Source organism: Cupressus sempervirens, chromosome 3 (genome assembly GCF_028749045.1).
Source record: "Cupressus sempervirens isolate cs-2001-9-10 chromosome 3, ASM2874904v1, whole genome shotgun sequence".
In the NCBI taxonomy this organism is placed as follows: domain Eukaryota; kingdom Viridiplantae; phylum Streptophyta; class Pinopsida; order Cupressales; family Cupressaceae; genus Cupressus; species Cupressus sempervirens.
The window spans coordinates 647542347-647551511 of record NC_143120.1 but is presented as its reverse complement, the minus strand read 5'-3'; the positions used below and the strand labels follow the sequence as shown (position 1 = coordinate 647551511).

The following is a 9165-nucleotide window of genomic DNA, read 5'->3' as shown; positions in this document are numbered from 1 at the left end:
TATGACAAGTCTTTGTTAGTTAACAACACTTATATAGCCCATAGGGCCCCAATTTGTTGCTTTCATGGGACTCTTTTGATAAATTAAGATGATTTAGCATTGGGTGTACTCTTGTCCCATCTGGTATCCTCTTTTATGGGAGCTCTAGGTCAAAATAAAACTCCACTTCATTGAAAAAGACACTTGTTCTAAAACCAAAAAGTTAAAAAGCTAAAGAAACACTCACAAAAAACTCCATAGCCTACACCATATTGCCTAGACTCCCATAATCAATGGTGTCATCAGGCAAACTCTCAATAATTACCCACCAAACACACAAAAGAACCTTCATAAAATATCAACCCAGGGGGTATCCCATGATATAAAAAATGATTAATAGGGGGCGTTAGATGTCAAAGTATATTTCATCCCATCTATGGAAGAGCTTGTATACAGGCATTGCCCCAAGATACACTGACGTGTACCACTTGAGACCGAATCTTGTCATATGGAGAATATATTTGCCCTACATATGCGCATGTGCAATGCCTGGATAAGACAATATAGGTGATGTCATTCTTGGTCAAACATGCAATTGTGACCACACATCTGCACTATGTGTACTTTTGTCCACTTTTGGTCAAAGGTTTGACCGACCTCCTGATTTCTTAAATAACTTGATATGACCCTCTTCACAATTAGGCTCTCTTTTTCCTCCACCTATTTTAATAGGTGATAAATATAGAAACAACAAGAGAAAGATGTCCCTTTTATCTTTTTGTTGATGTGTTTTTTTCAAAGCTTTTTGGGGAGCTTTTTTCTTTAACTTTGTCACCATTAATGGTGACATCCTAAGCTCTGTTGTAGTTTTCCATGCTATTTTCTATGGTTTGAAGACATATTTCTACTCTTGAGTTCATTATATTTCCACAATCTATGATAGTTGATTTTTTTTTTTTTGCTGGGATTGATTGTGTGATAGTTTTTAGTATCAACATTTCAAATTTTTATTTATGAATTGGGGCACTTTGGATTATTGAATCTCATCTAGTTTGAATTGGAATTGAAGGATTTGAGAAAATTGGCAGTGGAATTGAGAAAAAATTGGGTTTGGGTATGGTTTTATGGAGTCTTTTGTTGGGTAAAGAGATTGGTGGTGGGTTTATTTATTCTTTTGTCATGAGAATCCTTTTGTTAGTGGGTGGAACCTGGTTACTTTAATCTATACTCTTATTGAAGAATCTTATGTTTTAGTCCTTGGTGGGCTAATGGGGCTTTGAGTACTCTTTAGTACCTTATCAGTTGAAGGTGAAAAGATGATTTTGTAGGGCCTCAAAAGAAAAACAAAAGTCTAACAAAGACTTTCAATGGTTTTCATTTGGGAAATGTTGGCCACGGTTTCTTCCCACGCAAAAATCTATATGTGGCTAAATGTAATCGCCACTTTACTTATGTTTGAATTTCATTCAATTATTAAAAAAAAAATGCATTCAATAAGTAAATGGCTTGAAAAGTACTTGCATGGCTTTTTGTTTATATTAACTATTTGTTTAATTAGTGAATGTAGACGTTCAAAGTATCTAGGGAAAATATTTTTCAATGCAAATTTATTCATTAAATAGACTAAAAATCATAAAAGTATTATATTGTTATATTTTTAAATTAATTGTTAAATAAAAGTAAATTGTCTATTCAACTGTATTTTTGGATATTTCTTATACTTGCACTTTAAAAAGTAATGGATAATGTCTAGTTTACAAAATTTTATGAATTGAGAAATCTATATAATTAGTTTTTTAATTAGAATAAATAAAATAAAATAAATGTATATTTAGATTTTTGAGAATTTTAGAAGAATATATAGCATTCATAAATTAGTATTTATATTTAAGAAGGTTCAATAGTTAGAATTGAAATGTGAGAAATAAAGAATTGGATATTTATGTTAAAATATATTATTATTTTTATATTAGTTAAAATATTTATAATTTTTTATATTAAATGAATTATAATATGTTTTAGTCAGTACTTCTATTATATATATATAGCCTAATAGGGAAACTATGGCAAACCCATCAAACTTCAATTCTCAATTTTTGATTTTATTACAAACCCTTCTTGGATTAATTTGCAACTTTAAATTTATAGAATGAGGGTTTCACCAATCTTTTTAATCCTCACATATACAAAAGAAATCAACATGCATACCAATAATTTCAAAATAAGTATTGAAAGATTCATCACTTCACAGTAATGAAGAAGACATGATTATTAAATAACATAATTTAACTGGGTGAATTACAAACCCTTCTTGGATTAATTTGCAACTTTAAATTTATAGAATGAGGGTTTCACCAATCTTTTTAATCCTCACATATACAAAAGAAATCAACATGCATACCAATAATTTCAAAATAAGTATTGAAAGATTCATCACTTCACAGTAATGAAGAAGACATGATTATTAAATAACATAATTTAACTGGGTGAATCTACCTGGTTCTGATGCTAAATTCGCAAACACCCAAAAGATTATGAGAGAAATTTCTTCTCTCAAAACCTTCTCTCTAAAAATTCCTTCTCCAAAATTCTTGGATCCTGGAAAATGGACCCTCAAATGTTGATGAGGAGTTCTCTCCTAAATTTGGGGCACTGATTTTGCAATCACCCTAGGGAACTCGTTGATCACAACTTTTTAACTCTCGATTATCTTTTTGAAACTTCATGCATACTTTATGTAATTTTAAATATCTTTAATAAATTGATTTCCTCTTTCACTTTTTAATTAATTTATTATATTTTAAGCTCATGCATAAACTTTATGCAATTTAATTAAAATAAATTTTATTAAATAATTTCTTACTCTCTCTTATTAATTTATGAAGTGTTTTTAAAATAATATTTATTAACTTAAGTAATAATAATATTTAGTTTTTATTTAAAAAGGATCTTCTAAATATATTATTATTAAATTAAATAAATATTATTACGTTCTAAAATTGGACTGTAATTTTCTCTTTTAAATTTAATTCTTTTTACGTAATTAATTAAGTATTGAAAATATCATAATAATTTTTCATTAAATTACATCATTAATTAATCTTTTAACTTGACTTAATTAATAGAAAAATCACCAAAGACCTATAAGATGAAATACGAAAACCCATCATAAGGGACCACATACAAGATCAAACTCAAGGGTTATAATCATGAATTTATGTCATACGAAAAATTCGGAAGGGTAACATCTCATATACTTGTCTTAATTTTCTAGGACAAATGGATTTAAAGGTTAGGATTTGGACTCAAGAATTTAGCTCCCCTCTCTTACCATTGAGATAATGCGATAGGGTACACTCATCTTGGCAATTCAGGGCAGTTGATACCCGGTACCTGCAATCTGCATAAAAATCCATGCATGTACAAACACAATATTCTAAACTAAATAGACAATGACAAGAAGTGGTGCATCATGTGGATCCTGACTAACAGGTGACTACGTTTCCCTTCCTTAACCACATTAGAAACATCATACATAAAAAAAATACACGCACACCATACACATGTAGTATGGGGTAAGTGTCCATAAGAAAACACATATGATAATCCATCTAACCAATCATCAACAAATGACTGAAATCACTGTAATAATCATCATCAAGGTATATCCATGTATACATGAAGTAAATAGTACCAAGTAGTCTCACCATAAAAATCAACCAAGTGTAAAACAATATCTGATAATTTGAAAGATAATGCTACTAATCATCAAGTATAAATTGGCCTAAAAGAGTTCAACAATAATAACAAAATGTAAACTAGGGGCAAACGCTACACAAAGAAATAAAATTAGTCCCTCTATTTTAGGCTTTAGTGTTGAAATCACAACCCACATAATGAAGGGTTTGATTTATGGCTGTTTGAATGTTCTATCTTCCTTTCAACTCTAGATTATCTGACAAACTAATTGTTTAATATTCTGGCTTACTTTGTCCTTATGATGTTTTAGATCAGTGATATTTTAGCATATCAATTTTTTTAGAGAGGGATGCTTAGTTTAAAATCGTAGGCCCACATGTTGTAACAACATGTGAGAAACCTGTCACCCTCCTTGTTGAAGTGAGGTTCAATGTAAATAGTTCACTAATTTTTCTTTTCCTATCTTCTAAGGTTGTTGTTTGGGTTCCTATTTATATATTATTCTTTATTTCAAATTGGAAGCAAATTGAAGATAAAAGACAAGTTTAATGTGTAGAGATTTTGTGAAAAGAAAAAGTATTCAAACAAGTTTGTAGCTAAAATTCATATTCCCCCCTCCCCCACAAAAAAAATAAAAAATAAAAAATTGGGATCACATATAATTTGAGTGAATGATAATCCCAAAAATTATTAAAAATATGAAAAACTGCATGTTTATTATTATCCTTCAAAAATCCACTTTTCCATCCTATAAATTAATTATTCTTATTTTAAAACTAAAATTTAATTAAAAATAAGATTAGTTGATAAAATCCCAATATTGAATTCATTCTTCATTTTCAAATTTGTACTTAATTGTTAGTTGAAACTATAGCATTCAATACACTTTTACTTTTTAATTTGTTTGTCCAATTAGAACACTTTATTATTCAATTAATTTTTGAGCTATAAAGATTTCATATTTATTGTATTTAAAATAATTCAACATAATATATTTATTGATAATTTGAGTGGTTGTTTTGTGCTATAGGAGGGAGTGCAACTTTTTCTTTTATTTGTTTGTCCAATCAAAATAATTTATTATTCAATTACTTTTTGCAACTATAAAGTTTTCATATATTATATTTGAAAGAACTAATAATTTATAAAAATATATTTACCTTTATCTGTTTGTCCAATCAAAATATTTTATTATTCAATTTTTTTTGCAACTATAAAGTTTTCATCTATATTATATTTGAAATAATTCATAAAGATATACTTATTGACAAATTGACTTGTTGTTTTGTAGGGCTTTTAATTATTTATACACAAAATGCAACATATTATTTTCGAGACTTTATACATTTTATTATTGCATAAAATTCAAATTATTTTCTTCTATCGACAGGAACTAGACGCTTTGCGTCCTTGTTAATCTTGCACACAATTTTTTTATATCCTAAGCAAACAAATTATAAAAACATTTTTAACTTTCAAACCATTCCTCAAGTTAAAAGATTTCATTCTCAAACTTTTTTTCTTATATTTTCACTTACAATTCTTTTTGTGGACCTGTTGAAGTTAGTGTCAATGTTTGGTCTTTATAAAGTGAATAATTCACTTAAAAATATAGATATTATTTTTCTCCACTATTCTCAACATTGAAAATCTATGGTAGAAGTTAGTGAATTAATTTATCTTTTTACTAGTGCTTTTACCACAATGATCTATTGTCTTTGAATCTATTCTATAAACATTGATCCCATCAATGACATGTGGTCATTTCATGGAAGATTTGAGCTTGGGAGAAAATAGGCACATACTTTCGCTTTTGCTAAAAGTCATAAATCAACTTGGGAGAATGCCAACGAGTTTTAATCAATACTTTGTTACCTCTATTAAATAATTTATATAAATTAAGTGTAAAGTTTATAAATCCCACAAACTTTCTCGATCTTCTAACATAGAAAATAATGACTATTGAATCTCCAATGCCTATTAGTAGTCATTTTTCATTTTTCAAAGTACCATTTTGATTTTATTGAAAATATGTTAAATTATAACATTGAAAACAAAATTATAATGATGCTATGCGCTTCGACTCCATTACAGAAATCATAACTCCATCACAATGATAAAAATCTGACTTGTGAATTTGGTGATATTCATTTAGGGTCTGTTTGGTTCGTGGAAGATGACAGGAATTGGCTTTTTCAAAAATCGGATTTGAAAATTTGTGTGTTTGTTTCAAAATTTGCAAAATGGAATTAGCATATGCGACTTCCAATTTTGCCTCAAAACCAGGGTTTCCAAATTCCTACTAGCAGGCAAGAATTGAAAATCAAAACCTGGTTTTGTTTTTTAAAGAGTGTAAAAACAATAGATTGGACTACTTTTTGAAATTTTCCTTCAACTCCAAGCTTATGCACTTCACATGCATCTTCCAAGTGAAACAAACAGTTTTAGTAAAATCCCAAAAATCAGAATGAAGATATGCAAAACCTTGATTTGGCTAAACCAAGGTTTGTAGAAATTCGAGTTTTTAAAATTCCATGAACCAAACGGACCCTTAGTGATCTTCCATATTTATCGCTTTAGAATCTCAGATGTTTTATCCTAGTTATGTGGCTATTCTGTTTTGATTGTAAGGCAGAAGTTGCTTTTACAACCACGGAAACTATCTCAACTTTGTTAATGGAAAGAGCATGGAGAGACGTTCCAATTGCATACATGTCTGCTAAGGCAATTGGTGTTCCAAAGTAGTCGTCTCTTATTAGCTTTTTCTTAAATGAATGAAAAAAGAGTAGAAAATGAAGGAGGAGATTTTCTTTGTTAGAAAATAAATTAATTATACCAAGTACATTCCAACTACTTTGACCACTGATCAAGGAGGCTTCCAGACACTTAGAAAAAATCAGCACTTTCTAAATTATTCTTCCAATCTCCGACACTTTCTAGGTGTCCAGAATTCTCTATCAATGTACAAATTGATTATAAATTAATGAAATGAGCCTGTGATCTATGAACCCAATTTGGATTTACAATAGCCTTGAACTAAAATAAAAGAAAAGTTGTTGAAGAGATAGTTATAAAATGATTTCTCTTGATAGCTACACAATCATTTCTCTTTTTCATTCCAGCACAAACCATTACACTTAAACTGATCATGTCTGGAGTCTGGGTACAAATGCAACTCATCAACAGATCATGTCGCGATCTACGTCTGTGGTTATTTTACAGAGCATGTCTTCTGCCTTTGCAAACACAAGTTGAAAAAAACTCTATTCGTTAGTGACTTGATTGACTCCATACTTATTTTGAGCATATGCCCATACGATGGAAAAGGAAGACACCTATGTAATATTTTTTGCTTTCAAAGATGCTTAGTACATTTTGAATACATGTCAACCTGGGCATTTGCAACAGAGACATCTGACCGAATTCCACTTTCGATTATTCTTCCATGGAAGTCCATACCCTGTTCTAAAGCTCCCATTTTGGCACAGGCTGGGAGGATGCTGACATAGGTTATGTAGCTTGCTTTTAAACCTGTTACTTGCATTTGCTTAAGCGTCTCCAAGGCCTTTCCAGAAAACCCACTTTGTGCATATCCTGCAATCATCGAATTCCATGAAGCCACATCTCTCTGAGTCATCTTGTCGAATATATTACTTGCCTTGTAAATGCTTCCACACTTTTCATACATGTCAATCAGCGCATTGACAACTAACACAGCTAAGGATGATCTGCTCTCAATTATGCTTAGATGGATTTGCATGCCCTGTTCTAAACTTCCCATTTGGGCACAAGCTGGGAGAACGCTCGCAAAGGTTGTAGAATCTGGCTTTACACTTGCTAGTTGCATTTCCTTAAATGTTTTCAAAAGTCTTTTCAACAAACCCGTTTTGTGAGTATCCTGCGATCATTGCAATCCACGAAACCACATTTATTTGAGGCATTTCTTTGAAAATACTGGGAGCCTGGGAGCCTCTTCAAGAAATCCATTTTGGGAAAAACCTGCAATTATCACGCTCCACGAAACCACAGTTCTCTGAGGCATTTCCTTAAAAAAATATTAAAGCCTCATCTAGAAAACCATGTTGTGGATAACCGACAATTATTGCAGTCCATGAAATGACATCTGGTTGAGGCATTTCTTTGAAAAGCCTTAAAGCCTCTTCCAAAACACCACATTGTGCATACCCTGCAATCATTGCATTCCATGAAACCACATTTCTCTGAGACAAATTGTCAAACAGTTCGCGTGCCTTGTATAAGCTACTACATTTTCCATACATGTCCAGTAGGGCACTTGCAACTACAACATCTGACAAAAATCCCCTTTCAATTATGCTTAGATGAATGTTCATACTCTGTTCCAGGGCTCTTTTTGGCACAGACTGGCAGTATACTGCCAAAGGTAAACTGATCAGGTTTTATTGCTTTTCGTTGCATTTGGTGAAACAGGGTTAGTGTCTTCAAAGGGTAGCCATGTTTTCTGTAAGCTGCAATTTTGGTGTTCCATGAGGAGACGTCTCTTTCTGCCATGCCGTCGAACATTTTACACGCATCTACCAAACTCCCACACTCGACGTACATGTTAACAACGTTATTTTGAAAAATTGTATGTCGGGGAAATAGAAATCTCTGGACTGTTTGGTTGCAAGTATAAGAATGGAGAACAGGAATGCATATTTCAAATAGGAATGACTATTCTGATAACAACTATAATTTGAATTTGATATAAGCTCATTTTAGAAATAAAATTAGAATATATATTTCTATTCCTTATTCTAATTGACCAACCAAACATAAAATAGAAAACATATACCAAAACTTCTATTCCTATTTCAGCAACCAAACGGGCCCTTATCAGTGACGGGAGAATGGATTGGTTTACCTTCTGCAAGGGCAGCGTTGGTATTGCAGGTATCGAGAATCAAGACTATTCTCCATTCTCTGTTTTTAGCCCATGTTTCCGGCGTTCTGATGGCCTCTTTTCTATTTCTTCGTTCTTTACGCTCTGTTTCGAGAACGATTGGCGTTGACAAAGGAAAATAGAGGGTCCAGATGATTCCAATCATCTTGCATGGTCCGCGGAGCTTTTTCAACCATTGATCCCAAACAGCTAGTTGTCTTTTTTCGTATAACAAACTACTTTGGTGTAAATACGTGTACAATGGCTCAAAAGAAACAAATCGATGGGATCATTAGATGGAAAATTCCGCTCATCTTCTTCATATAAACGCCTACGACGTAATTATTCCTAAAAGATGTCCTGCTCGTGCCCGGTTGCTTTGCTTTGTCAAGCGATGTGGTGGATATAGCAGGGAACACCTGTCAAATTTAAATCTGACGTTCAGTTTTAAAAAAATTATAGCGGTCTATTTTTATTATAATAATAAAGTTTATTATTGAATTTTATTTTGTACTATTATTTAATAATTATGCAACCAACAAAATAATAAAATTATTAAAGAATGCAATATTGCATAATTTAAGTCA

General features: G+C 31.3%; 1 pseudogene; it reads right to left on the bottom strand.

Annotated features, from left to right (window-relative positions):
- Positions 1–7033: 7033 nt before the first annotated feature.
- On the bottom strand, positions 7034–7958 carry LOC149568363 (pentatricopeptide repeat-containing protein At2g13600 pseudogene; annotated as a pseudogene).
- Positions 7959–9165: the final 1207 nt, after the last annotated feature.